The sequence below is a fragment of the Notamacropus eugenii genome, chromosome 3, assembly GCF_028372415.1.
Source record: "Notamacropus eugenii isolate mMacEug1 chromosome 3, mMacEug1.pri_v2, whole genome shotgun sequence".
Classification (NCBI taxonomy): Eukaryota; Metazoa; Chordata; class Mammalia; order Diprotodontia; family Macropodidae; genus Notamacropus; species Notamacropus eugenii.
Window position 1 is genome coordinate 22,855,567 of NC_092874.1, and position 10,148 is coordinate 22,865,714.

Here is a 10,148-nt window from a genome sequence, read left to right on the forward strand (position 1 = left end):
GAGTCACCAGAGTAAGACTTCAGTGTAAGATTAATAGGGAGAAAAAATTACAGCTAAATCAGATATATTCAAGCTCCACCAACAGACATAAAGGTGCCAAAAATTAGTCATGTTTAAGATTTTTTAATATTTTCAGCAGAGTTTGCCATAGTTCTATAAAAAACAGATACCATTGTTAATAAAGTTAATGTTTCCTGTAACTGTAAAGTTATATTTAATACTTAGCACTCATCAGGCTTAAGTGTCTTTAACAGAGTGGAAATCAGCCTTTTTGACAACTAAGGGAGAGCTTCACAAGTTGTGTCTGGGGCAATCAGCCTGAAAGATGCTCTCAGATCAATGATTTAAGATACATTCAGTTGAAGGGGATGATGAAAGGACATTGCTATAATACCCATTTAGGAATCTCAGTAGGATAGAGTGGCTTCTTTAAGTAGGGGAAGGTAATTTTATAGATAGGGGAACTGAGACACAGAGAGGTTAGATGATTTCCCCAGGACCACACAGCAGACAGCTAGGTGGTGCAGTGGATATAGTGTAATAGATATCTTCCTGAGTCCAAATCTGTCCTCTGACGCTTACTAGTTATGAGACCCTGGGCAAGTCACTTCACCCTGCTTGCCTGAAGTTCCTCATCTATAAAATGAACTGGAGAAAGAATGGACAACAACTCCAGTATCTTTGCCAAGAAAACTCCAAATGGGGTCATGAAGAGTCTAACATGACTGAAATGACTGAACAGCAACATAGCTAGTAAATCTCAGAGACAAGATTTGAACTCGGGTCTTCCTGGTTCCAAGTTCAGTGTTCCATCTACTGCCGAAAACTGTTGGGACAGTGGGAGCTTTATGCAAAGCCCTCATCTGCAGCGCCTTCCCTCTTTTGTCTTCATCGCCGACTCCTTCCAGTTGTCCCTGGCTGCTCTCAGGACCCAACTGTGGAACCTCTAGGGTCCACTATGACTGATAGAGAGCCAGACTCTGCATTTTCCCCAGCTCATTTCCACATTAAAACTCAACCTGAACTTTGTACCACTACAGCCCTCCATGGGGACTGGTGGATGAAATGAGTGAAAGACAAAGAATCTTTTTGTTATCTTTGAAATTGTACCACACAGGCACTGACATCCTCCTTGTAAAGTCATTTCTAAAGTCAGTAACCTTGAAACTTAAGGAGGATTTTTTTTAACAAATAAAACCCTCCTTTTTGTGTTTCATTTATCCTATCTTTGCTCCTTTCATGGGTGTCGGGAACTCTTGACATGGAAGCTGCCCTTATCCATTAAGACAGTTACTTGTCCACAATTTATGGTTTTAGAGATGTGTCCACCCCACCCCAGTGACTTGTCCCAAGGTGATACAGTCTAAGTATGTCAGAGATGGGCCTAGAATCTAGACTCCATGACTTCTGGGCCAACCTGTAGCTCCCTATGCCCTATTTGTCTCTCCTAGTACAAATATACATTGGAAGCACTCAGCACAGTGCCTATCACATAGTAGCTGCTTCATAAATGCTTGTTGCCTTGACTTACCTTGATTATAAAAGTGTATGGCAGGGGTTCTTAACTTTTTTTTTTTTTTTTTTTAGTCCAAAGCAGTTTAATCATGTAAATAACTTCAAAAGAAAGCTTAGGTACCATTTTAACTTAGGATGTATTTTACTGAAAAAAATTAGAAGTTACTATATTATGTCATAACTTTTTAGACCCAGAAATTGTCTAGACCTAGAAATTAATATATCTTCTTGAGTAAAATATTACTATATATTTTTCCAAGAATAAATTAGTGGTGGGAAGAGAAATATGACTAAAAGATGCACGTATTTACATCTCTCTCCAAAGGAAAATGTACAGACAGTACATTTCTATCTTCAGCAAAGAGAGGACTCAAAGTTAACACATTGCATATTTTCAGCACAACTGAATCAGTACCACTGATGCAGTAGAACAAAAAAAGAAAGAAATTTAATTCTTAGAAGAATTGCTTAAGAATGAGTACACCCTGGCAGTAGGTGTCAATTTTCTTAAAAACAAAAAGTATGTAAATGACTAATGTTGGTAACTGATCTGACATCACAATTTTAATTAATGCCCCCACCATACCACATATGTTAAATATATAACATTAAAATTGGAATGGGATTTTCAACAGCTGGAAAAGATGTCAGTTATACAGTTCCCTGGTGTTATCCTTCCCAGGGACACCAAGCACAACTCAGTGGGTATTTACTAAGTTCTTACTATGTGCCCGGCACTTCAGAAACATGTTAAAAAGTACTGAGAAGGACGTGGAAGAGAACTGTTTGCTGCTGTGAAGGCAAAGCAGGCCTCCCCACTTTAGCAGCTGCTCCAATGTCCACAACACTGGATTTCCTGTTCAGAGTGAGGACAGGAAGTCTCTGAGACCCTTCGCTGGGGTCCTTTGGCTTTCTTCACTATGAAGCATCATCTTCAGCTGAGATAGATGACGCTTCATTTTACCCAGACTCTTTGAGGAGGAACCGAGGGTTGACTGTCCTGATGTCGGGGTTCTGAAAATTAATGCTGGACTATTGTCTTTGGAACCAGATTTATTACTGCTGAAAGATTTCTTCTTTTTCTTTGTAGATCCTGAAGCTTTTATATCCCGTGTATTCATGCCAGGTTTGATCTTGGGAGTGCTAAGATTATTTTTCATTTCTGCCAAGAAGCTTCTGCTTTTACCATTATACCTCACTGTTTTGTTGCATGCTTTGCAGGTAACCAACAGAACACTTTTGGAGTCCCAGTACTTTTTAAGAATCTTTGTTTCTTTAAAAGTGAGTCTACAATTTCTTGATTCTCGATTAAGAAGTTTCTTTACTTTTGGCCTTAGTTTTGTCTTGGGTTTCAGGCGGACCCTGTATCTGTCCAGCACGAGAAACTGGTAACAATACGGACACTGGCCTTCTGAAACAGACTTCTCATCATGTGAAGAACTGTACACCCAGAGAAGATACCGGGCCTGGCCCGGGCAGGCTTCCATTAGCTTCTCGGCTGCTACTCTGAGGAAATGCTTATTCTTCATGTCTGCCGCCGCCGGGACAAACTCCACGCCAGCCAGAGGAAAAAAGGAAATCGGTTCTTAACTTTTTGATGTGTCCTATAAAATTTTAACCAACCAACAAGCATTTGTAAAGAACCTACTTACTAGGTACTTTACTAGTAGTAGACATTGATGACAAAAGAAATGAATGGAACCCCCCCCCCCCCCAGAGTGTTTGTATTCTGTCGGGGGAAACAACATGTTCAGAATTAACATAAGCAGAATATATATAAGAGAACTTAATGCTCAGCAATTAAATTAGTGAGGGTAATGAAATTCCAAGCTGACCAAAGAGCTTCTGGGGAAGATCAGCATCTTGTTAGAGTTAAAACAGGAGGGCAGGCCTCAAAGCAGGAGAGCTTTGAGGGTGACACAAACCCTGAGGACTTAGAGCAGCAGCAAGCCAAGCGTGCTCATTGTCATTAGAAGTTAAAAGCAGCCTCTTTTTGGTGAGCAGAGACAATTAGAACAGGGAAGGTCAGACTAGAGAATACAGGGCTGAGGAAGTAATGGACCCCTAGAGTCCCATAAGCAGCACAGGCCAGGAGAGGAGAATGTTAGCACTGGAGGAGGCTGGCAGGTGCAGGAAGTAACAGAGGGGTTGGTGGACAGAGGTAACTCATAACAACAGACCTAAGCTGTTTGATTGTTTTTTTTAATGCCAGGGGAATAAATTGGTTATCCCTCACACTGAGACTGAGTTGTAAACCCATCAGTTGGCATCACCCCTTGTGTCTTATATTTCACGTTGGTTCCCAGTTTCCTGCTCTTTTGATTTCTCCTGCTCAAATCTCCCTCACACTTCCCACTTTTGGGGATCTTCATAACATTATTTTCTGACTTGAACTCTTCAGCTTTTCCTTTGTGAGACCCAGGTGTTGCACTCCTGCCCCATTACCACAGAATTGATTGTTCCCTTAAGAGAGAAGCCTGTTTACTTCAGATACATTTCCCAGCTAGGGGTAGGGAATAAGTTCTTATCCAAATATGGGATAAAGTCAATTACAGAAGACAAAACAGATCCAATCAATTACATGAAATTGAAAGGCTTTTGCAAGAACAAAACCGAAGCAACTTGGATCATAAGAGAAGCTGTCAACTGGAAGAAAAAAATCTTTGCCTGATATCCCAGCTACATAGACAATAGAAACATATAAAGCCAAAAACCATTCTCCTAACACATGGGATGAAAGGACATGAGTAGTTTGTGGAATAATCACAGATTATTAACAATTATATGAAATAATAAGAGAAATACACATTAAAACAGACTTGAGGTTTCACTTCCCACCCAGAAAACTGCCAAAGGTGACAAAAGGTGGAAATAATAATGTTTTGACAACTATGAAAAGATTGGTACATGAATGTTTTGTGGATAGAGCTATAAAATGGTCTAACCATTATAGAAAGCAGTTTGATATTATGAGAGTGGCTAAAATGTCCATACCTTCTGAGCTAGTGATTCCTCTGATGCACGCAGCCCTATGAGGCCAATAACATAAAAGAAAGGTCCCATATACACCAAAATATTTATGGCAGCATTTTATTTCTGTGAGCACAAAGACCTGGTAACCAGTGCCTATTGAATGGGGAATGGCTAAACAAATTGAAACATGAATGTAATAGAGTATTACTGTATTCTAAGAAATTATTAATGTGATAAATGCAGATAAGCATGGAGAAAGACATATGTGAACTGATACGAAGTAAAGTCATCGGAATCTGGAAAATAAGATCCACCATGACTACGCTGATTTAAGTGTGAAAACCAGCAATAACAAAATGATCAAAATCAAATGATGTTAACTTACAATGACCCAAAATTGACCCAAAGAAGAGACAGGAGAAGATACCTAACTTAAATGCTTTGTAGACGGGGGAACAAGGGTGTGGAATACTGGAGATAGCATTAGACTTTTTGGTAAGTTGGTGAGTTTTGCTGAAATTTTTTTCTTCCTCTCTTCTTATTTATTCTAGTAGGGAATGACTCTTTGAGAGGGGAGTGTGGGAAGGGATACAGTGGGTAATATAAGTCATGTTAAAGTGAGAGAAAAGCAGTTAGTGTCTGGATCCTTGCTCTGTTCATTACCCTCCCCTCCCACATGAGGATGGACGGAGATTGGCAGCCTGGACACCTGCCCCTCTTGAAAGTAGGACAGACACTCTATCCCTTTGGCTTCTCCCTCTAAAGGGCTAGTTTCTTCCAAAACTTCTATTTTAAAGAAGACAGCCCAGTTAACCATGTCTTCATTCTTTTCTAGACACATTCGTGACTCTCTAGACTTTCTCTACTTTCTCCCTTTTAAGCTTTCCCTCTTTTTGTATTGTCTTCCCTTATTGGAATATAAGCTCCTAGAGGGCAGGTACTGTCTTTCTTTTGGCTTCTATTTATATCTCCATTGTCTAGCATGGTACCTGGTACACAGTAACTGCTTAATAAATACTTGTTGACTTTTGAGAAGTGCAGAGTGAAAGGAGAGAGAGAGAAGAGAGAGAGAGACAGAGAGAGAAAGAGAAGGATAAATGGGAAAAATAGAATGGCTGGAAATACATAGTAATCATTACTGTGAAAAAAAATTTACAGTAAGTTTCTCTGATAAAGACCTCATTTCTCAAATATACATAGAAAACTGAGTCAAGGTAATAGAAATAAAAGCCATTCCTCATTTGACAAATGGTCTGGAAGACCTTGACCCCTTTAGGTGACCTGGCACAGCCCTTCTTCACTCAAAACAAAGTCAAACGCAAGTCACGTCATCATTTCTCTGATGGCATGGTCTTCTTTGGAAATGGACAGAAGGATATCTAAGGACATGAACAGACAGTTTTTAGACAAACTAATCAAAGTCATCTACAGTCATATGAAAAAATGCTTTAAATTTTTATTGATTAGAGAAATGAAAAATAAAACAATTCTAAGGTTCCACCACATACCTATCAGATTGGCTAATATTACAGAAAATGGCAATGATTAGTGTTGGAGGAGATGTGGAAAATTAAAACACTAATGTACTGCTGGTGAAGTTATATGCTGATTCAAACATTCTGGAGAGCAATTTGGAACTATGCCCAAAGGGCTATAAAACCATGCATATCCTTTGACCCAGCAACACCACCACTAGGTCTGTAGCCTGAAGAGTTTTTAAAAAATGTACAAAAATATTTATAGCAGCTCTTTTAGTATTGGCAAAGAATTGGAAATTGGGGGGATGTCCATCAATTGGGGAGTGGCTGAACGAGTTGTATATGATTGTAATGGAATACTATTGTGCGATAAAAATGATGAGCAGGATGCTGTCAGAAAATCCTGAAAAGATTTACATGAGCTGATGCAAAGTGAAATGAGCTAAACCAGGAGAACATTGTATACAGTACAATTGTCATGCAATATTGCATGACGATCTACTGTTAATAATTTAGCTAATCTCAGAAATACAATGATCTAAGATAATTCTGGAGGACTTATGGTGAAAGGTGCTGTCCATCTCTAGAGAAAGAACTAGTGGAGTCGGAAGGCAAGTCAGAGATACTTTATTTTGGGTTTTTTTTTTTGTTTGTGTTTTCTTTTACAGCATAACTTTCATGGAAATGTGTTTTGCATGACTACACATGTATAACCTATGTCAAATTGCTTGCCTTCTCAATGGGGGTAGGGGAGGAGGATTGCCGAGAATTTAGAACTCAGAATATGAAAAAAAAAAAAAAGAATGTTGAAACTGTTTTCATATCTAATTGGGGGAAAATAAAAATATTTAAATTTTTAAAATAAAATTTAAGAAAGGACTTTGATGTAGCTATAAGCCTCTAAGCATAAAACATGGAGGGAAATGAGAACCTGAAAGAAAAAGTTCCTATTTCATAGGCATTTGGTTCCTATAGTTGGCAACAGTACCAAAGTTAGAAGCATGTGCTGCCATAGAGTATATAGGGTTGGAGCTTATTGGTTGTGTGACTGTGAACAAGTTATTTCCCTTCTAAATGCCCTTGATAACTCTGTTAAGGTTATAAAATAGTTTGTCCATCTATTGGGGAGAACTAATGGAGGGATCTCCCCCCTACCTACAGAACCCACAAGTCTAGACAAATCCATGACTTGGTCATGGATTCCTATTGGTTTCCCTATTGTTGTTGTCTTTGCATAATTTCTCTTGTGTGGTGAGTCAGAGAGCAGCAGCCTTGTGGTACTGCACCTCCCAACTTTCCACCAAATTTGAAGCAGCCCAGGAAAGTGTATTTGAAAAGCTGCTAGTTTTTGGGGCTGGCAAAGAATGTGGTCATAAGAGGAAGCAGCTCCCAGACTGGTTACTTCCCTTTAGACCCTGGGAGGTGGCCCAGACACAAATGTAGAAGGGATACAATATCTTACGAAGAGGTTTCCTTTAGTGGCCCAAAGACAATCCTTCATAGAGCTCTTCCCCAGTTTTTTTCTTGGCCAAGGAAGGGATCATTTAAAGGACAACATGCCTGCATATTCCATGCACAAATATCACAGTGTAGCATCAGAGGCTTAGGGCTGAGAGGGACGTTAGAGATTATGTAGTCCAAATCGCACATTTTATACTTGGGGAAACCAGGACAGTAAGTGGCAGAAGTGGAATATGAACCCAGGGCTTTTGAGTTCAGATCGTTGTTCAGATGGCATTTGCTCCAGTTAGAGCACTGCCCTAGCCAGGACTTCAGATAACATAGGAAGGAAGATGATAAACCAGAAGAGTAATAGAAAAGACAGTCACTCATTTGACAATCTCCACTAGCCACAACACAGTCCCAAAACAGGAAGTAGAAGAGAAAAGTAGCCTTGAGCTGACATTACGTCTTCTTATAAACTTAGTCACTTACATGAATCTGTTGCAGTAAGTGAACACCATGAAGGAAATACCAAAGAGAAAGTTAAACTCCAAGCTATTTGCATTTTGATACAAGACAAATGTTAACCAAACAATAACTGTAACAACTTATTTACAACTGTATTCCTTTGGGATCCCTCTCTTGACTCGAATAATAACAGACATTCTGTAGCTTCTCTTTTGATATTCATAGTTTGTGAGATAGTACCACAAGAATAATTTTTATTCCCATTTTATAGATGAGGAAGCAGTCTCAGAGGGTAAAACACACCCCCCTCCACCCCGAGTTCACACAGAACTGGCATTTGAACTCATGTCTTTCTGAGGCCAAGTCCATCGTTCTGTTCACTATGGAATGTTGCCATTCTTTTACACGTTGGAGGCACTTAATGAATGATTATTGAATGAACAAGTGAAACCTGCTTATCTTGCTCCCAAGCCTGGAAATGATCGGCAAGTTAAGGAAGGTGGTTGAGGGCCACTATAGGTAGACATTACTGATAATATTAAGAAATGATTGCTGACTGTCTGACCCTGAGAGAGGAGATAGGAAAAGCAGGCATCTGAGTGTCATTTAATGCAGGTGTCTGACGTGGAAGTAAACCCTGAGGGCATCATCATAATCTAACCCAGGACAAAGGTCTGTGTTCAAACTGATATCCCTGACTTGTCCATAATAAAATAAATAAGGTTTCACATTTCCTGTTGAAAGAATAGGGAAGTTTGATAATATCTTTTAGAGAGTTTTCCATCCAAAATGGGTAAAATAAATTTTAATCATTTAACTAGTAAGTTTCAGTTATCTGGAAAAATCCATTTTATGGAAGGTCTAACTCCTAGATGATTCCAGAAAGAACCGATCTTACTGAAATAAAATTTTGCTGCATTGCAATTTTAATTTCTTTAACAAAAACAGGAAACTCTGCCCTGATTCCTCTTGTCAAAAGCAAAACAGTGCTCATGGAAGAACATTTTGTTTTCTGATTATGATACAAATCTGCCCCTGATCTTGGTGGCATCATCTTATAAAGTTCACTCCTCTTTATCTCTATAAAAGGTCCCCATCATTCATTAAGGGGAAAATGGCTTTGTGATTTTGTTATTACATCTTGTCTGGATTTATAGAAGCTGTCTGAGGTAGAGGAAGCAACCCTGAAAGCAGTACTTACTGAGGGATAGATACTAAGGCAGTGGGATAGAATGCCAGACCTAGAGTCAGGAAGACTTATCTTCCTGAGTTCAAATAGAGCCTCAAATACTTACTAGCTGTGTGACCATGGGCAACTCACAACCCTGTTTGCCTAAGTTTCCTCATTTGTGAAATGAGCTGGAGAAGAAAATGGCAAACTGCTCCAGTACCTTTGCCAGGAAATCCCAAATAGGGTCACAAAAAGTTGGATATAACTGAAAAATGACTGAACAAATGTGGCTGACCAATTGATATTCAAGGGTCAGGTAAAATTAATAATGTGTTAATTGACATGATTACTCTGCCTAGTGGGACACTTGCAAAAATCTATGCAGAAATACTGAACTGGACCTAATTCTTGCAGCTGAGAAATTTGAAACCTGAGACCTTTAGGGTAACGTCAATTACTTCTTGACCATGGTGGTATAATTAGATATCTATGGAACTGGGGCTTTTTCTTGTATAGTGGAAATCCATTACCTGGAACCAGAGACCTTTGCCATAAAAATCTGTATGAACAAACTGATTACTATGATACATTTGGTGACAGGGTCAGTGGGATGACTTTAGATCAGATTCATTTAAATTGGAAATATATACATGTATATATTATAATGACTTCTTTTGAAATTAGAAATCTTTAATTTTTTTTTCAATTTCATGTGTTACATTTCATTTCATTTTCTTCTTTACAGGCCCTGATGAAGCAAGAGAAAATGAAGAGGATTGTGTGTGTGTGTATGTGTAAGAAATACCAAAAGAAAACCTCATTTAATAAAAAAGTAATGTTAAAGAGATGAGTTTAAAAGTAATTCATCAATTTATCAGTCTAAAAATTAGAATGAGCTAGTCTCTCCTCTGGTTTTCTGAATTTATCCAAGGTAAGAGGACAGGGAAAATATTCAGGTCAACCCATGCATTTACTTATTTGTTTATTTATGTGGTTTTTTTTAAAGAAAGAAAGATGAAGTAGAAACAGAGAAAATAATGCAGTACAGTTTTTTCCCCAAGCTGGATTTCTAATAATCTACTTTTTCTTCGGGGAAAGCA

The 10,148-nt window shown here is 38.7% G+C and overlaps 1 long non-coding RNA gene and 1 pseudogene across 1 annotated transcript; one reads left to right on the top strand and one right to left on the bottom strand.

Moving 5' to 3' along the window:
* Nucleotides 1-1,633: 1,633 nt before the first annotated feature.
* On the bottom strand, nt 1,634-3,072 carry LOC140532541 (UPF0711 protein C18orf21 homolog pseudogene; annotated as a pseudogene).
* Nucleotides 3,073-4,899: 1,827 nt separating this feature from the next.
* Nucleotides 4,900-9,891, top strand: LOC140532542 (uncharacterized). The gene is made up of 2 exons (XR_011976568.1): nt 4,900-4,983; nt 9,794-9,891. It is a non-coding gene; the product is annotated as an uncharacterized lncRNA (long non-coding RNA).
* The last annotated feature ends 257 nt before the right edge of the window (nt 9,892-10,148 follow it).